Here is a 20,006-nt window from a genome sequence, read left to right as displayed (position 1 = left end):
CTTCAAAATGTGTGAAATGTTAAAAGTCCTATACCTCCTACCTTAGTGTTGCAATCTTCCAGCACCAAGGGTAACACACATAACTTTCCAACTGTAAAATGGCAATAACAAGAATTAGTTCACAGTGGTTGTTTAGGAATCAGTGAAATAACTCCAGTACAGTGACTAGCAACATGATAGGCATCTAGCACACTCTAATGTCAACTTTTTCTCCACCTTTCTAGATGATAAACTAGTTCCTTATCTATAAACATTAATAAGATGTTCGAACTAAAAGGAATTTTAATATAATATTTAATGTAATCTTTGCCTTTATCCTGTATTATGTAAGTTTGGAATTCAACATAAAAGTTGTGTTTGATTTATTGCTATATCCTTGTTACTTACGCTAGTGTCTAATGTAATACTTTGCACGTAGTGGGTACTCAAAATATTTATTTAATTATGGTGAGAATACCAAGACACAGTCTCATTGGAAATGAGTCTTTTCAGATTGGAAACTTTTTAATGAAGCAAATATCATAGGCAAGCGAAATATTACAAATGGGACATTTTGAAGCCGTAGTTTCCCAGGGCAAATCCTGAGTCAAGGAAATATAGCAGAAGACCACATTGCCTGGTATGTTCTCAAGTTTGATAAAAAGTTTCCTTTTTGGAGCACAAAGTTTCTGATTTTTGGTCAGAACATCAAGATGATCTCCACTGAGGGCCTGCGCACAATGCTTACTTGGAAAGAATTCAGCTTGTCTAGAGCAAGTAAGTGCTCAACTTATGTGTCATGTTTCTAAGGTGGACTGAAACACAGACGGACTGAAGTGTGCAAGCTCTTTTTTTAATCCCTAAAGTAACACTTTCTCAGAAATAATGTTTTCCAATAATTCACAGCAGAAGTTTTTATCACCACCTTTTATGTCTGGGTTCAGTAGATGTGTAAGTTTTTAAAAGGCTAGGATCAAATCTGAGTGGACAAAGATGTAATGGAGACAGAGTTTTATATCTTTTTGCCTTTAACACCATTTACAGTTTGGGAAGGAAGCCTTAATTCTGTCAATATTCCATTCCAGTATGTAGTGCTATAATTGAAAGTTAAATTGGAGGGAGACAAAATTTAGGATATTGCAGGCCACTTCATTAAACTTGTTAATTATTGTAAAAATTGGCTGCAATCACTAAATCTAGAATATATTGGTTCTAACGAGTGAGAAAAGGAAGAAAATTATAGAAACAACAAAAAACATTGTACTCTGGAGCTAGACTCCTTAGGTTTGCATTTGGTTTCTATACTTACTACATACACAGTTTTGTGCAAGCTACTTCATCTCTCCATGTTTCTGTTTCCTAATCAATAAAATAGGAAAAGTAATAGGAACTATCTCATTGGATTTGGTGAGGATTAAATGAATTAATATATGTAAAGTATCTGGCAGAGTGTCAGGATGATGGTTACTATATATTAGTTGTATTATTATTATTATTATTTTTTTTGAGATGAAGTCTTGCTCTATCACCCAAGCCAGGGTGTAGTGGTACGTTCTCGACTCACCGCAAACCCTACCTTCTGGGTTCAAGTGATTCTCCTGCCTCAGCATCCCAAGTAGCTGGGATTACAGGTGTGCACCACCACACCCAGCTAATTTTTGTATTTTTAGTAGAGATGGGGTTTCACCATGTTGGTCAGGCTGGTCTCGAACTCCTGACCTCAGGTGATCCGCCAACCTCGGCCTCCCAAAGTGCTGGGATTATAGGCATGAGCCACTGTGCCTGGGCTAGCTTTTAAATTTCTAATCTTTTTAGCTTTTTTTCTTCATCATAATATCAGGATATGTGACCCCAAATTTGGGGATTTGTTAGTGTATGTGCACGTGTATGCAGGTATGCTTTTTTTTTCTTTTAGATAAGTGGGTTTTACTTCAGAAAGTTAGTCATTGCCTTTGAAACATCCTCCAACTAATCCTATTTGAAGAAGTGCCAAACCTTAGAATCCTATCTTCATCACACGGGACAATGCACAGTGGGCATGTGTAATAAATGAACATATTATGGAGTGAGGATATAAAATTCAATGTGTGTAGGTGGACAAGAAAGTTCACCCAAAAGGATGAGTTGGGAGTTCCAGAACTTTACAGAAGATGTTTTATGTATTAAGTGGAGTGTTGTAGCTTTTTTTTTTTCTCTCCTGCTGAGGTCTTCTCAGAGCTGCATATACTCTTGTTCAAAATCTCAATATTCCAAGTGTTGTTTTCACAGCCCCAAGGAAACACTGGACAGAAGGGTGAGGAAAGCAACAAGCAGGCTCCTCATCAGCAGTTTTGACAATCTGGGAAAGGAGAATCTAGCTGATTGTGTCAAAGCAAACTGAATATGGCCTGAGAAGGACTCTATACTTCTGTATTTGAGTCCTTGTGGATGAACGGTAACCTAGCTTAACTGGCAGACAAAATTGAAAACCTAACTCAGGAGTAATACATTGTAACAATGGCTGAGTCTTGGCCAATCCCAGCAGCTATACTTCAACCACTCATAGACTACTGAGTGTTCTAACTGTTCAAATAAGGCAAACACAAACCTGTAACCAATCCAGCTGTTTCTATACCTCACTTCTGATTTCTGCACATCATTTCCCTTTTTTCTTCTATAAATTGTCTTCCACCACGTGGCTGCTCTGGAGTCTCTCCGAATCTGCTGTGACTCTGGGGGCTGTCTGATTTGCAAATCATTCATTGCTCAATTAAACTCCTTTAAATTTAATTCAGCTGAAGTTTTTAATGATTGGTAGAACTTAGAGGCAATTGGAGGACAAAAATATTCCTCAAAGAGGTATGGTTTTTAAAAGTTGATCTCACAAAGATAAATCAAGTGTACTTCCTATATTACAAGTGAAAATGACAAGGAATGCTTCAATGTAATATTCTGTATTTTTTTCTCACTTATAAAAGAGCATGTACTTTTCTTGCAAAGACCCGGTTGTGGTTCATAATTCCGTCACTTATAAGTAGTAAGGCTGTGAGCAGGTAGTTTGACCTTGCTTAATCCCAGCTTTGGCATCTGTTTAATGGTGAGGACAAAAACACCAATTACCTCTGTTTGAGGAGGTGTATTCAATGGGATTACTGCCTGAGGAGTAGTAGGCATCTAACAAAGATTGGTCATTGTTATTGTGGCTCTGACCACGTCTCCCACACAGTCTTTCAGTCCTCCTGGTCCTGTCCTTTTTTTTTTTTTGTCTCAAAGTCTATAAAAATAAGATCATCAAAAAATTAAAAGTTGAAGATTTCAGCAAATACAACTTAATTTCTGATTATCCATATCACTTTAAGGAAGTGTGAGAGTGTAAAAAAAGAGAAAGAATAAATTACCTTTTGAGATTTTCATAATCTCTATCCCTTATATATTTGTGAATTTTTCTGATAACAGTAATCACCCAAAAGGTCAAGAAATAGGAAGGTGAGGTGAGGGAAGCACTCCGTGGTACTTAGAAGATGAATGGTTAGCAATGGATGTTTATTTATCCTTATACATATTCATATTTTACATCAGTTTCTTGACCTCTATGAAATTTTAAAAAAGGAACATTTTAATTTGGTACAGCTGTTTCGTGAAAACCATTATTAGCATAAAGAGAAAGTGCTATTCGAAGCAATTGTACAAAGGTTTAATTTTTATTTCTAAGGGAAAACGTGCACGTGCAGTAAAAGTAATAAAGGAAAGCTGAGTTTCCCTTGAGGTATGTGAGGCTGAATGAAATCTGCTATATTATCCTTCGATCAGCCACTTAAAAATTTTAATTGTGAAGACTGTTAATCACAAGGAAAGTAACCTTTTCATGAGCTTTTCTTTGTTGAGGGGAGTGGAGGAGGGCTACATTCTTTTATCAGCTCCTTAGGAAGAATCTTTCCTTATTTCAGCATTTTTGGGCAGCTCTCATTCTCCTCCAGGCTTCAAGCATTGACTTTCAGGCTAGTTAAGCTGCATTGCTTAGGATAAAAAGCAGACCAGTAATGAACAGGCCTTAAACAAGCAATATTTTGTTACTGTAAAATGTCTCCAAACTAAGCATGCCCCTAATCCCTGTAGTGTGTACAGGCAGGGCCCTGAACACTTCAAAAGCCCCTGTTCAGAAGCCCCTGACTCAGCAGACTTACAGTTGTGCAAGCCCCTCTCTGTGGCTCATTCAGTGTCAGAGTGACACAGCATGTGTCATTTTGGAAATATACTACAAATTGGTATGCAATGTAGATTTCTTGATTTTTCTTTTTACAGATTCAGTGGCAATCAAGGGAGCTATATAGTGCAGTGACATTAGAAGATGATGATTTTATGAGTCTGAAATTTTAACTTTCCACATATCTTGTGAAGAAACTTACATGTCATTGAGGTTCATGACATTTTCTAGGTTTGGGATGAACTGGGAACCGAGAGGATGATGAGAATCAATGAAGCCACACCCCTACAGTCCAAAGGAAGCAGGGAACAAAGCAGATTAACCAGACAGTCCCAGCAAAGCATGTCTGGACAAATAAGGTTAGCATCAGTACTGTTGCTCGTGCCATCAGTCTCTTCTACACCTCTGCAGGGTGAAGTTTGGTATGGAGTTGCTGTGCCTTCAGTGTTTCTGCCAGTATCCCTTGGTGAGTCACTAGGTGCCAGCCACATTAGAACAGGAGCATGCCTTTCGAGTCCTCCAAAAACCAAAGGGAAGTGGAATAGCATAGCACAGAAAACATTTTGTGGCAGATTCCTTATGTTTTAAAAACAGCTTTATTGAAGTATAGTAGACAAACTGTACAGTGCACATATTTTAAGTGCACAATTTGATGTTTCGATATATGATATGTTGTAGAAAAAGAACGAGTTCTTGTCACAGGACCAGGAAAGATTAGGCTCACAGACACTTTGAAGTGTGAGGGGGGACAGAATTTATTGGGCGAAAAGGAAAAAGGAGAAACAACTCAACAAAGTGAGATGGAGTCCTGCTAACAGGCTCTCCACCTCACAGACTGAATTCTAGGTCACCCCCCAGGAACTGGAGAGGCCAGGCTCCTCCCTGTTGCAAACGATGTGAACTTCCCAAGGCTACACCCCATCCTCCCAGAGTGCAGGCTGGTGGGAGATTCTCTAGGGACTACTTTTTACTTGGCTATATCAATTATACTTGTGAAACCACCACTGCAACCAAGATAATGAACAGATTCATCATTTTTGGAAATTTCATCATGCACTTTGCAACCCTTCTTATATTCACAGGCAACCGTGGTCTGCTTTCTGTCACTATACATTAGTTGGCATTTCCTAGAATTGTATATAAATGAAATTGTGCAGTATGCACTTTTTAAAAAATTTATTTATTTATTTTATTTATTTATTTATTATTATTATACTTTAGGTTTTAGGGTACATGTGTGCAATGTGCAGGTTAGTTACATATGTATACATGTGCCATGCTGGTGCGCCACACCCACTGACTCATCATCTACCATTAGGTATATCTCCCAGTGCTATTCCTCCCACCTCCCCCCACCCCACAACAGCACCCAGAGTGTGATATTCCCCTTCCTGTGTCCATGTGTTCTCATTGTTCAGTTCCCACCTATGAGTGAGAATATGCGGTGTTTGGTTTTTTGTTCTTGCGATAGTTTACTAAGAATGATGATTTCCAATTTCATCCATGTCCCTACAAAGGACATGAACTCATCATTTTTTATGGCTGCATAGTATTGCATGGTGTATATGTGCCACATTTTCTTAATCCAGTCTATCATTGTTGGACATTTGGCTTGGTTCCAAGTCTTTGCTATTGTGAATAATGCCGCAATAAACATGTGTGTATGTGTCTTTATAGCAGCATGATTTATAGTCCTTTGGGTATATACCCAGTAATGGGATGGCTGGGTCAAATGGAATTTCTAGTTCTAGATCCCTGAGGAATCGCCACACTGACTTCCACAAGGGTTGAACTAGTTTACAGACCCACCAACAGTGTAAAAGTGTTCCTGTTTCTCCACATCCTCTCCAGCACCTGTTGTTTCCTGACTTTTTAATGATTGCCATTCTAACTGGTGTGAGATGGTATCTCATTGTGGTTTTGATTTGCATTTCTCTGATGGCCAGTGATGGTGAGCATTTTTTCATGTGTTTTTTGGCTGCATAAATGTCTTCTTTTGAGAAGTGTCTGTTCATGTCCTTTGCCCACTTGTTGATGGGGTTGTTTGCTTTTTTCTTATAAATTTGTTTGAGTTCATTGTAGATTCTGGATATTAGCCCTTTGTCAGATGAGTAGGTTGTGAAAATTTTCTCCCATTTTTAGGTTGCCTGTTCACTCTGATGGTAGTTTCTTTTGCTGTGCAGAAGCTCTTGAGTTGAATTAGATCCCATTTGTCAATTTTGGCTTTTGTTGCCATTGCTTTTGGTGTTTTAGACATGAAGTCCTTGCCCATGCCTATGTCCTGAATGGTAATGCCTAGGTTTTCTTCTAGGGTTTTTATGGTTTTAGGTCTAACGTTGAAGTCTTTAATCCATCTTGAATTGATTTTTGTATAAGGTGTAAGGAAGGGATCCATTTTCAGCTTTCTACATATGGCTAGCCAGTTTTCCCAACACCATTTATTAAATAGGGAATCCTTTCCCCATTGCTTGTTTTTCTCAGGTTTGTCAAAGATCAGATAGTTGTAGATATGTGGCATTATTTCTGAGGGCTCTGTTCTGTTCCATTGATCTATATCTCTGTTTTGGTACCAGTACCATGTTGTTTTCTTTACTGTAGCCTTGTAGTATAGTTTGAAGTCAGGTAGTGTGATGCCTCCAGCTTTGTTCTTTTGGCTTAGGATTGACTTGGTGATGCGGGCTCTTTTTTGGTTCCATATGAATTTTAAAGTAGTTTTTTCCAATTCTGTGAAGAAAGTCATTGATAGCTTGATGGGGATGGCATTGAATCTGTAAATTACCTTGGGCAGTATGGCCATTTTCATGATATTGATTCTTCCTACCCATGAGCATGGAATGTTCTTCCATTTGTTTCTATTCTCTTTTATTTCCTTGAGCAGTGGTTTGTAGTTCTCCTTGAAGAGGTCCTTCATGTCCCTTGTAAGTTGGATTCCTAGGTATTTTACTCTTTTTGAAGCAATGGGAGTTCACTCATAATTTGGCTCTCTGTTTGTCTGTTGTTGGTGTATAAGAATGCTTGTGATTTTTGCACATTGATTTTGTATCCTGAGACTTTGCTGAAGTTGCTTATCAGCTTAAGAAGATTTTGGGCTGAGACAATGGGGTTTTCTAGATATACAATCATGCCATCTGCAAACATGGACAATTTGACTTCCGCTTTTCCTAATTGAATACCCATTATTTCCTTCTCCTGCCTAATTGCCCTGGCCAGAACTTCCAACACTATGTTGAATAGGAGTGGTGAGAGAGGGCATCCCTGTCTTGTGCCAGTTTTCAAAGGGAATGTTTCCAGTTTTTGCCCATTCACTATGACATTGGCTGTGGGTTTGTCATAGATAGCTCTTATTATTTTGAGATACGTCCCATCAATACCTAATTTATTGAGAGTTTTTAGCATGAAGTGTTGTTGAATTTTGTCAAAGGCCTTTTCTGCATCTATTGAGACAATCATGTGGTTTTTGTCTTTGGTTCTGTTCATATGCTGGATTACATTTATTGATTTGTGAATGTTGAACCAGCCTTGCATCCCAGGGATGAAGCCCACTTGATCATGGTGGATAAGCTTTTTGATGTGCTGCTGGATTCGGTTTGCCAGTATTTTATTGAGGATTTTTGCATCAATGTTCATCAAGGATATTGGTCTAAAATTCTCTTTTTTGGTTGTGTCTCTGCCCAGCTTTGGTATCAGGATGATGCTGGCCTCATAAAATGAGTTAGGGAGGATTCCCTCTTTTTCTATTGATTGGAACAGTTTCAGAAGGAATGGTACCAGTTCCTCCTTGTACCTCTGGTAGAATTTGGCTGTGAATCCATCTGGTCCTGGACTCTTTTTGGTTGGTAAGCTTTTGATTATTGCCACAATTTCAGCTCCTGTTATTGGTCTATTCAGAGATTCAGCTTCTTCCTGGTTTAGTCTTGGGAGAGTGTATGTGTCCAGGAATTTATCCATTTCTTCTAGATTTTCTAGTTTATTTGTATAGAGGTGTTTGTAGTATTCTCTGATGGTAGTTTGTATTTCTGTGGGATTGGTGGTGATATCCCGTTTGTCATTTTCTATTGCGTCTATTTGATTCTTCTCTCTTTTCTTCTTTATTAGTCTTGCTAGCGGTCTGTCAATTTTGTTGATCTTTTCAAAAAACCAGCTCCTGGATTCATTTATTTTTTGAAGGGTTTTTGTGTCTCTATTTCCTTCAGTTCTGCTCTGATTTTAGTTATTTCTTGCCTTCCGCTAGCTTTTGAATGTGTTTGCTCTTGCTTTTCTAGTTCTTTTAATTGTGATGTTAGGGTGTCAATTTTGGATCTTTCCTGCTTTCTCTTGTGGGCATTTCATTTAGTGCTATAAATTTCCCTCTACATACTGCTTTGAATGCATCCCAGAGATTCTGGTATGTTTTTCTTGGTTCTCGTTGGTTTCAAAGAACATCTTTATTTCTGCCTTCATTTCGTTATGTACCCAGTAGTCATTCAGGAGCAGGTTGTTGAGTTTTCATGTAGTTGAGTGGTTTTGAGTGAGATTCTTAATCCTGAGTTCTAGTTTGATTGCACTGTGATCTGAGAGATAGTTTGTTATAATTTCTTTTCTTTTACATTTACTGAGGAGAGCTTTACTTCCAAGTATGTGGTCAATTTTGGAATAGGTGTGGTGTGGTGCTGAAAAAAATGTATATTCTGTTGATTTGGGGTGGAGAGTTCTGTAGATGTCTATTAGGTCCGCTTGGTGCAGAGCTGAGTTCAATTCCTGGGTATCCTTGTTGACTTTCTGTCTCGTTGATCTGTCTAATGTTGACAGTGGGGTGTTAAAGTCTCCCATTATTAATGTGTGGGAGTCTAAGTCTCTTTGTAGGTCACTCAGGATTTGCTTTATGAATCTGGGTGCTCCTGTATTGGGTGTATATATATTAAGATAGTTAGCTCTTCTTGTTGAATTGATCCCTTTACCATTATGTAATGGCCTTCTTTGTCTCTTTTGATCTTTGTTGGTTTAAAGTCTGTTTTATCAGAGACTAGGATTGCAACCCCTGCCTTTTTTTGCTTTCCATTTGCTTGGTAGATCTTCCTCCATCCTTTTATTTTGAGCCTATGTGTGTCTCTGCACGTGAGATGGGTTTCCTGAATACAGCACACTGATGGGTCTTGAGTCTTTATCCAATTTGCCAGTCTGTGTCTTTTAATTGGAGCATTTAGTCCATTTACATTTAAAGTTAATATTGTTATGTGTGAATTTGATCCTGTCATTATGATGTTAGCTGGTTATTTTGCTTGTTAGTTGATGCAGTCTCTTCCTAATCTCAATGGTCTTTACATTTTGGGATGATTTTGAAGTGGCTGGTACTGGTTGTGCTTTTCCATGTTTAATGCTTCCTTCAGGAGCTCTTTTAGGGCAGGCCTGGTGGCGACAAAATCTCTCAGCATTTGCTTGTCTGTAAAGTACTTTATTTCTCCTTCCCTTATGAAGCTTAGTTTGGCTGGATATGAAATTCTGGGTTGAAAATTCTTTTCTTTAAGAATGTTGAATATTGGCCTCCACTCTCTTCTGGCTTGTAGAGTTTCTGCTGAGAGATCCGCTGTTAGTCTGATGGGCTTCCCTTTGAGGGTAACCCGACCTTTCTCTCTGGCTGCCCTTAACATTTTTTCCTTCATTTCAACTTTGGTGAATCTGACAATTATGTGTCTTGGAGTTGCTCTTCTCGAGGAGTATCTTTGTGGCATTCTCTGTATTTCCTGAATCTGTATGTTGGCCTGCCTTGCTAGATTGGGGAAGTTCTCCTGGATAATATCTTGCAGAGTGTTTTCCAACTTGGTTCCATTCTCCCCATCACTTTCAGGTACACCAATCAGAGGTAGATTTGGTCTTTTCACATAGTCCCATATTTCCTGGAGGCTTTGCTCATTTCTTTTTATTCCTTTTTCTCTAAACTTCCCTTCTCACTTCATTTCATTCATTTCATCTTCCATCGCTGATACCCTTTCTTCCAGTTGATTGCATCGGCTCCTGAGGCTTCTGCATTCTTCACGTAGTTCTCGAGCCTTGGTTTTCAGCTCCATCAGTTCCTTTAAGCACTTCTCTGTATTGATTATTCTAGTTATACATTCTTCGAAATTTTTTTCAAAGTTCTCAACTTCTTTACCTTTGGTTTGAATATCCTCCTGTAGCTTAGAGTAATTTGATCATCTGAAGCCTTCTTCTCTCAGCTCGTGAAAGTCATTCTCCGTCCAGCTTTGTTCCATTGCTGGTGAGGAACTGCGTTGCTTTGGAGGAGGAGAGGCGCTCTGCTTTTTAGAGTTTCCAGTTTTTCTGCTCTGTTTTTTCCCCATCTTTGTGGTTTTATCTACTTTTGGTCTCTGATGATGGTGATGTACAGATGGGTTTTTGTTGTGGATGTCCTTTCTGTTTGTTAGTTTTCCTTCTAACAGACAGGACCCTCAGCTGCAGGTCTGTTGGAGTACCCGGCCAGCTGTGTGAGGTGTCAGTCTGCCCCTGCTGGGGGGTGCCTCCCAGTTAGGCTGCTCGGGGGTTGGGGGTCAGGGACCCACTTAGGGAGGCAGTCTGTCCGTTCTCAGATCTCCAGCTGCGTGCTGGGAGAACCACTGCTCTCTTCAAAGCTGTCAGACAGGGACATTTAAGTCTGCAGAGGTTACTGCTGTCTTTTTGTTTGTCTGTGCCCTGCCCCCAGAGGTGGAGCCTACAGAGGCAGGCAGGCCTCCTTGAGCTGTGGTGGGCTCCACCCAGTTCGAGCTTCCAGGCTGCTTTGTTTACCTAAGCAAGCCTGGGCAATGGTGGGCGCCCCTCCCCCAGCCTTGATGCTGCCTTGCAGTTTGATCTCAGACTGCTGTGCTAGCAATCAGTGAGACTCTGTGGGTGTAGGACCCTCTGAGCCAGGTGCGGGATATAATCTCCTGGTGGGCCATTTTTTAAGCCCATCAGAAAAGCGCAGTATTGGGGTGAGAGTGACCCAATTTTCCAGATGCCATCTGTCACCCCTTTCTTTGACTAGGAAAGGGAACTCCCTGACCCCTTGGGCTTCCTGAGTGAGGCAATGCCTCGCCCTTCTTCAGCTCGCACACGGTGCGCGCACCCACTGGCCCGCGCCCACTGTCTGGCACTCCCTAGTGAGATGAACCCAGTACCTCAGATGGAAATGCAGAAATCACCCGTCTTCTGCGTCGCTCACGCTGGGAGCTGTAGACCAGAGCTGTTCCTATTGGGCCATCTTGGCTCCTCCCCTAGTATGCACTTTTGTTGCTTTTTTTTTGGTTTGGCTTCTTTCATGCAGCATATTTATTTTGAGATTTATCCATGTGGTTCATAACATCAATTGTTTATAAAGTTTTATTACTGAATAGTATTCCATTGTATGTGTACACCACATATGTAATCTTTATCTGGTTGATGGACATTTGGATTATTTTTTCACAATTGCAGATATAGCTGCTATAAACATTGGTATACAGGTTTTTGTATGGACATATGTTTTCGTCTCTGTGTAAATATCTGGTAGTGGAATGGTTGGCCAGTATAGGATATGGTTAATTTTTTTAAGTTGAGATAAATTCATATGCCATAAGATTCTTCCTTTTAAACTGTATAATTCAGTTTTTTTATATTCACAAGGTTTTACAACAATCATCACTAATTCCAGAATATTTTTATAACTCTCCTCCACAAAAAAACTTCTATACCCGTTAGCAGTCACTTCCAAATTTCTCCCTCCCTCCAGCCTCTGGAACCACTAATCTACTTTGTGTCCCTACGGAGTTGCCTATTCGAGGCAGTTCAAATAAATGGAATCGTGTAATATGTAGTCTTTTGTGTCTGACTTTTTTCACTTAGCATAGTGTTTTCATGGTTTATTCATATTGCAGCATGTGTCAGTATTTCATTCCTTTTAAGGCTGAATAATACTCCATTATAAGGATACACCATATTTTGTTTATTCATTCCTTAATTGATGGATATTTATGTTTCCACTTCTTAGTTATTATGAGTAATGCTGCTATGGAAACTCATGTAAAAGTTTTTGTGTGAATATGTTTTCAATTCTTAGGTGCGGATAGGAGTAGAATTGTGGGGTCACATGGTGCTGTGGTTTGGATTTGTTTGTGGTTTATGATTTGTTTGTCCCCACCAGAACTCATGTTGAAATGTACTCCCTGCTGTGTGGTGTTGGGAGGTGAGGCCTAGTGGGAGGTGTTTGAGTTGTAGGGTGGGTCTCTTATGAATGGCTTGGCAGTGAGTGAATTCTCACTCTCATGGGAATGGATTAACAATCAGAGAGAGCAGACTGTTGGAAGAGCCTGTCTTCTTTGGTTTTATTCTCTTGCTTCCTCTGTAGCTATGTGAGCTCTTTGCACATGCAGCTCCCCTTCCACTTTCTGCTATGAGTTTAAGCAGCCTGAGGCCATCACCAGATGCAGCTGCCCAATCCTGGATTTTCCAGCCACCAGAATCATGAGGTAAATTAACCTTTTTTCTTTATAAATTACCCAATCTCAGGTATTCTATTATAGCAATACAGAATGGACTAAGACATATGATAACTTTTTTGTTAATGTGTTTGACCTCTTGAGGAGCTGTCAGACTGTTTTACAAAGTAGCTGCACTGTTTTATATCATGACCAGTAGTGTGTGGGGGTTTCTGTTTCTCCACATTCTCCCCAGAACTTGTTATTATCTGTCTCTCTTTATTACAGCCATCCTTGTCAATGTGAAATAGCAACACTGCAGTTTTGATTTGCATTTCCCTAATGACTAATGATGTTGAATATCTTTTCATGTGCTTATTGGCCATTTGTATATCTCTTTGAAGAAATAGCTATTCAAATTATTTGCCCATTTTTAAATTGGGCTCTTTGTCTTTTTATTGTTGAATTGGAAGAATTCTTAATATATTCTGTACACTAGATCCTTATCAGATATGTGGTTTTCAAAAGTTTCCTCCCAGTCTATAGGTGGTCTTTTCACTGTCTTGATTATAGCCTTTGAAACACAAAGGTTTTTCATTTTGATGAGATCTAATTTATCTATTTTTTTCTTTGCTTGTACTTTAGGTGTTATATTTAATGTTTAACTTTTTAAGAAACTGCCAAATTATTTTCCAAAGTGTTTGTACCATTTTACTTTCCTATCAGTGTATGAGTGTTTCAATTTCTCTACATACTCATCAACACTTGGCATGGTCCATCTTTAATCTTAGACATTCTAATAGATTTATACCAGTATCTCATAGTGCTTTTATTTGGCTTTTTCTTAGTTATTGATAATGTTGAACATCTTCTCACATACTTTTTTTGCTATCCATTTGTTACCTTTACTAAAGTGTCTGTTCAAATATTTTGCCATTTAAAAAATGGACAGTTTGTTTACTTATTGAGTTTTGAGTATTGTTTATATATTCTAGAATCAAGTCCTTTTTCAGATACATGCTTTGCAATTTTTTTTCTCAGTTTGTGGCTTATTTTTTGTTCTCTTAACAGTGTCTTTTGAAGAGCCAAAGTTTTTAATTTTGGTAAAGTCAATTCATTCTTTTATAGGTTTTGGTGTTATATCTAAGAATATGTGGGAAAAGAGGAAAAGAGGCTTTAAAAATGTGTGTGTATGTACTTTATATTTGATTAATTTGTAGTAGACTAAGCTTAAGGATAAGGAACACGTTCTACTTGTATCCCCAACCTAGCACATTGTAGGTTATGAACAAACTTCTGCAGAAAATAGAATGAATCAAAATTACGGAGTGATATTTGTGCAAAACTATCAAGATGAAATTATACTTTAAACTTTCTATAAAGAAAAATAAAGCCAAAATAAATTTTAGTGAATATATTTGCCCTCATTCCAGTATGACAAAAAGATCCAAGGCCATCTTTTTCCTGATTTCAGTAAAGACAATTGTGTAGCTACAATGAAGCTTTCTCTATCTCTTATTGGATGCAGAAGACAGGGACTTAAAGCAGGCTGCAAGACAACATTTGATGTGGACTTTGGACTTGTGAGATTAACTGAAATTACATATACCTAAGGATTTGCTAAGAAAATTTGAATATAAAAATAATGGTCCCAATTTCTGTGTGTTCTCATTAATCTAGGACTCTCTGATGCAGCTGAATTAGGTTGATTTTAATGAGAGAAGGCATTTAAGTGCATTCATGTTTGTAATTTTTACAACATTGTTCCATGTTTCAATCCTTAGAGCAAATGTCAAAAAAGAATTATAATACTTGCATACCTGACAATTTCAATTGTTCATATTATGGAGAAATCACTGATTAAATCATATTTTCTGACTTCTTTTAGTTAACTGGAAAGATCTTAACAGCTTCAGTTACATGACATGTATATTTCCATGTCTTTGTTCTTAAACACTTGAAAGACATTAATCAAACATGTCGAAGGATCTTTTCTATACAAAGACCTGATGCAGTGTCAAAATCCTACTCAACCCATCAGTATAGGCAGCCACTACCTTTCTCTTGGTGTTGGCTGATGAGATGAAATCTATTTGCCATTCTGCCCCAATTGTAGGGTTTGTACTCTTAATAGGTGCACATCCTCTTTTATTTGTGGGAGCTAATAGAATTGTGGACTTGTTCACTCAAAAATCGTTTAGTAATTGCTTTTTATGTGTCAGGCCCATGTAAAGTATTGGGGATAGAAAAATGAGTAGAATACATTCCCAGCATCCCATAGTCTCATAGGTATGATGGGGCAATGCACAGTTTCTGTGTAGATTGGCTTGTCAATGTATTCCTGGCTAGCTTCTGATGAGTATTTCAGTGATGATGAAATAATCTACCCTTATAAATGTTTATATGGAGTAGCAAGAAGTGCTGGTTATGAGGCACAGCAAAACATTTTCCATGATTTCTTAAAGAAAGGGACTATTCATTTATGGTCAATTTGAACCCCATACTGGTAAAATGTGTTGAATAAAACCTAAGTAATTAATTTGTTGTTTGCTATCCTGGTACTTTCCTCCCTACCGCCACTATGCTTTTCTACCTCCTCCAAAACAATGGGTACACACTTCAGATATGTTTCCTCTTTGCCTATTTCCTGTTTTTGTAAAAGAGAGAAACTAATTTTACCTATTTAACAGTTCTGTTGGACTGAGGAAAATAATGCATAATAAAATGTTTAGAAAAGTACCTATTTCAGTAAATATTAGTTTTTAAAACATTGTTGTTATTGTTGTTGTTCAGTTGAAATATTTGCTTAGACTTCCCTCCATGTACATTTGGCTTCCGCTCATTGTGCCAAGTAGACTCTCAAAGCATGTAGCACTGAGGCTGAAATGCATGACTCAAAGACATCACCAGAGCTTGTGAACATACAGTCACATTGAAAATGAATATCATCTCAAATCTGGGCAAGAAATTATTGGCAAAATAACCCCCAGAGTCTGAATTTGGCAATTAATTTCATCAGCTATAAAAAATGTTAGAATTATTCGGTACTTAGTATCAACAACAATGAAGCAATTGTTAATAAATGGAGAGAGAACATCAACCAGTTTGCCAAGGGAGGCCCAGCTGTGTATGCACAGGCAGCCTTGGCAAGAAGCTCGGGTGGCGGTTTGGGATGGCATGGCATTTGTCCTTCATGTTTCCACAACTGGCAGCCAGTCCTACATAAGCTTGGCTGACAGGCAGTAATCTAATCTGGTATCTCATTTATTCTATTTTTCTCTTCTCAATACAACTCCAGCTTCCTTTTGGTTCAGCATTTTGGCATTTGTGATCAGTACATCATATTCCATCTTGTTGACTTTTTTTGGCCTTGGCATAATCAAGATTGTGAATCTTCACAGTTTGACTGTTGTATGTTTGTCTATCTGATCATTATCTCAGTCAACAAGCATTTAGCCCCCAGTGGTCCATAGACAATATTAGCCTCTTGTATAGATGTCAGGATAACTGACACTTCACTCAGTTGCCCAGGATGCATGACGGCATTTGCAAGCTCCAAGGGCTCATTTGGTAGGGATGGCATGTGCCAAACCCTCTAGTATTCTCTCAGCACCCAGACTTTGTCTAAGTCCAGAGAAAGAGAAAATAGTCTGAATAAATGTCCAGAGGGCTCTTTTCATTAAAAAGCTTCTCCTTCTGACAGACCACTTACTTGTTTAATCTCTGTCTTCCTTCTTAAAGGGTAAACTCCATAAAAGCAGTACTCTGGCCCTTTAATTCTCTGCTGCATCCCTAGTGCCTGGAACAGTTCCTTCTAAGACCTTAATAAATATTTGTTGAATGAATGAATAAATTCACTCAGTAAACTTTCTGGGCTTTGATTAAGTGCTAGCATTGTGCTAGGACTTAGCCATATCAACTAACTTCAAAGACTAGTTTCTTGTCCTGGTGGAGTGCATATTATAGTTGGGGAGTGAGACAATGTTAAATGAAAAATAACCACAAATTTGGATGATAGATTGTGAGTAACTGCTATGAAGGGCCATATAATTAAATAATGAATGATTGACTGGAGAAGATGGGCAAAGCCAGTCAGAGAATATCTAAAAAGAATAATCTAGCCACATGGAAAAGCTAGAGGTAGATATTACAAAGGGCTTGGTATATTGGAAGAAAAGAAAAAAAACTGGTGTGGCTGAAATGCAGTAAGCAAGAAGGATAATGAAATAAGGTTGGAGAGAGACAGAGGAACCACTTTATGCAACCCTGTAGCTCATGGTAAAATAAAATGCAATGGTAAGCCATTGAAAAATGTTGATCAGGACAGTGTCATCTGATTAACAGATTTAAGAGATTACTCTAAAAGCTACCTGGAAATTTCACTGTAAGGGACTAAGAGAAGAAGCAGTGGAATCTGTTAGAAGACATTTCCGGAGTCTAAATGGAGAATGGTGACTTCACCAAGGTAATGGCATTGGAGTTGGAGAGAAATGAATTTAAAATACACTGGAAGGAAGCACTGACTCAATGTGGTGATAAATTCGATGCACAGAAAGGGGTGAATAACAGTTGAATGAATTATTACTAGGTTTCTATAGGTACACTTGGGTAAATGGTAGAGCCATGCAATGGCTAAGTGGTAGTAGTATTTACTGAGATAGCAATGACTTTAGGAAGGTATATTAGGGTTCTCTAGAAAAACAGGACAAATAGGTTCTCCAGAGAAATGGAAAATTATATATATATTTCATGCAACAGTTTAGATATATAAAATAAGGAATTGATTCACATGACTAGAGAGCTGAGAAGTTCAAAATATTCACTTATTAAGCTGGAGAGCTAGGAGAGCCAATGGTATATGTTCTAATCTGAGGGCAGGAGATGACTGATGTCCCAGTTCAGCAGTTAGGCAGGAGGAATTCCCTCTTAATAAGCCCTTTTATTCTTTTAAATCTTCAAGTGATTGGTGAACTCCACTCACATTATGGAGGGCAACTTGCTTCACTCAATCTACAGATTCAAAAGTTATTCTCATCCAAAACCACTCTCACCAGACACATCCAGAATAATGTTGGACCAAATATCTGGGTATACCATGGCCCAGTCAAGTTGGTACACAAAATTAACTATCACAGAGGGGCAGATTGCATGTGGAGATCAGTAGCTTTATTTTTTCATATTTAGTTTGAGGTGTTTATAATCCACAAGCATGGAGAGTGCTTGTTTGATATATAAGTTTGATATATAAGATAAGTTTGATATATAAGTCAAGAGATCAAAGAGGAGATCTGAGCTGGAAACATAAATTGGGGGATGTGGCAGAGATGGCTAGTTTGCCTACCTAATATCATTCTTCCCTTCTACCTTATGAATACAATTCTGATTGTTTCGGTAGTATAAATAGGTTCAGCTATAAAATCTGCATTTCCCTTGCACATTGGATGGTCACATGGCACACTTTTGTCAAAATGTATATAGTAATTGTGAGGTAATTCTGAGAACTAAAACTAAAACAGGGGAGGAGACTCATTGATCTTTTGCTGTTTTCTTCTTGATTAAAATACTGATGTATCTAACTTGTGATAATGTAAAAAACACATGCTAAAGAAGGATGAACAAAATGATAGAGGAAGCCTGGAATATAGTCAGTGTGTCAGCTCTGGACTATGTACCTCCAAATGTCATCTTTCTGGAGAAAAGCCAAACCCCTAATGTGTTTAAGCAGCCCTTATTCAGATTTCTGTTTCTTGCCACTGACTGCAATTTTCAACTGATACAGAGTGTCATTAGCATATAGATAGCCTATCAGTCAGAGTGGTTTTGGCTGCAAGTAAGAGAAAACCTGACTTAAAAAATAACATTTAAAAATTTGTGTTCAGCCTGAGCAACATAGCAAGATGCTGTCTCTTAAAAAAATAAATATAATAACATTTTAAATCTTACATGACTGGTACTCTAGAGGAAGCACGGACTTCCAAGATTAGTTGTTCCAGGTACTCCTCAAGGACATGCTGGGACTGATGTACTTTGTTAATTTCTGCTCAGTCATCTTCTGCTCTGGCTTCATCCCATTGACTTCCTGTTCATGTCCAGTGATAGAAAAAGCACCTTTGCATCAAACATTAAATATAAGTACTTCATTGTAATACAGATAATTTAGGGTGCACCCTTATCCTTGAATGAATCATTGGCTTGATCCTCAGTTTTTGAACTAATTACCAGCTGGAGAGAAGAGATTATCCTTATTGAGTAGGGCAATTCAGGAACTCTTCTTCAAATGGAAGTCAATATTCAAACTCTAGTGCTATTATATAACAGGGAAAGTTTGGGATAGGTGTTGAGGATTTAAGCAAATGTGAAATATATTTTACCCCTTTAACGACTTCACATCCAAACTTAGCTTCTTCCCAACTAAATGCACACCCTTACAATGCTCACACCAGCATGAAATACATTCAGTTTTCCCCAAATGAGATGGTTCAAAGTCTTTACTGCTATAATTCCAGATTTTTGGTTGAGTTGCTCTTCCTCTTATATAGTTGTAGCTTCTAATTGTATTAAGGCTAAGATACTGTTATCTTCCCTTAACATATTTAATATAAAGTAGTGGAGAAATAACAAGCACAATGAAAATTGTGGAAAGGGCAGTAGCACACATGGTTCACTGGAACATGGCATAAACCATAGCCTGCTGGCTGGAAATAATGAGAACTTTCTGACCTGGCAGTGCAGTGACTACTTATGTTACATTATAGCAGCATCCAGTTCTGCTCTTTGGAATAAATTCACTTGTCAATCTTCCTCTATTACCCCGTGTCCTGTCTCCTGGGGAGATTACTCATATCCATCAATTTTTATATGAGATGGACATGAGATAGGATGCACTTTCTGACACTACACAGATATAGTAGCTTACCCCCTGTAAAGTGTGTCCAAGGGATTTAAGATTTAAGTTACAGCCATTTATGATCAAGCTCGGAATTTCTTTAATTTATTATTTTCTTCAAGTTTTAGCAGGCTTTTGGTCCATAAGTATTTGTAGTTTTCACTGCATAATAACCACACCAGCGGATATTAGTGTGGTCATGGTCTTTGAGTTTGGAACTTTGGTCTCCTAAGCAACAAATCACTGTTTTCTAGAATTTTAGTTGAATGGCTTCTATCTACATTTGGTCTGCACCTGGAAGAGATCTGAAGCAATAACCTTGGGTTAGTGGACATCAATATGTTGTATCCTTTCACAGGCAGAGAATCCTTAATTGGAACTAAGTCTCATGTCTTTCTTGTGGCTTAATCTTATATTGTTCCAAACTACCTACTTTCCAACCTGTACCAGCATTAGTATTTATTAAAGTAGGTAATTCATTTCTGTAACCTAAAAAATTTCATAATGTTGGATTACAGAAAATAATCCTCTTAAGCTACTTTTTCTTCTTTAGGTG

The 20,006-nt window shown here is 38.2% G+C and overlaps 1 long non-coding RNA gene across 1 annotated transcript; it reads right to left on the bottom strand.

Annotated features, from left to right (window-relative positions):
• Positions 1-39: 39 nt before the first annotated feature.
• LOC129059525 (uncharacterized) lies at positions 40-19,636 on the bottom strand. The gene is made up of 3 exons (XR_008525487.2): positions 19,481-19,636; positions 18,508-18,643; positions 40-91 (listed from the first exon to the last, which is right to left on the bottom strand). It is a non-coding gene; the product is annotated as an uncharacterized LOC129059525 (long non-coding RNA).
• Positions 19,637-20,006: the final 370 nt, after the last annotated feature.

This window comes from Pongo abelii, chromosome 4 (genome assembly GCF_028885655.2).
Source record: "Pongo abelii isolate AG06213 chromosome 4, NHGRI_mPonAbe1-v2.0_pri, whole genome shotgun sequence".
Classification (NCBI taxonomy): Eukaryota; Metazoa; Chordata; class Mammalia; order Primates; family Hominidae; genus Pongo; species Pongo abelii.
The sequence above is the reverse complement of the archived record's forward strand: the minus strand, read 5'-3'. Positions and strand labels throughout refer to the sequence as shown.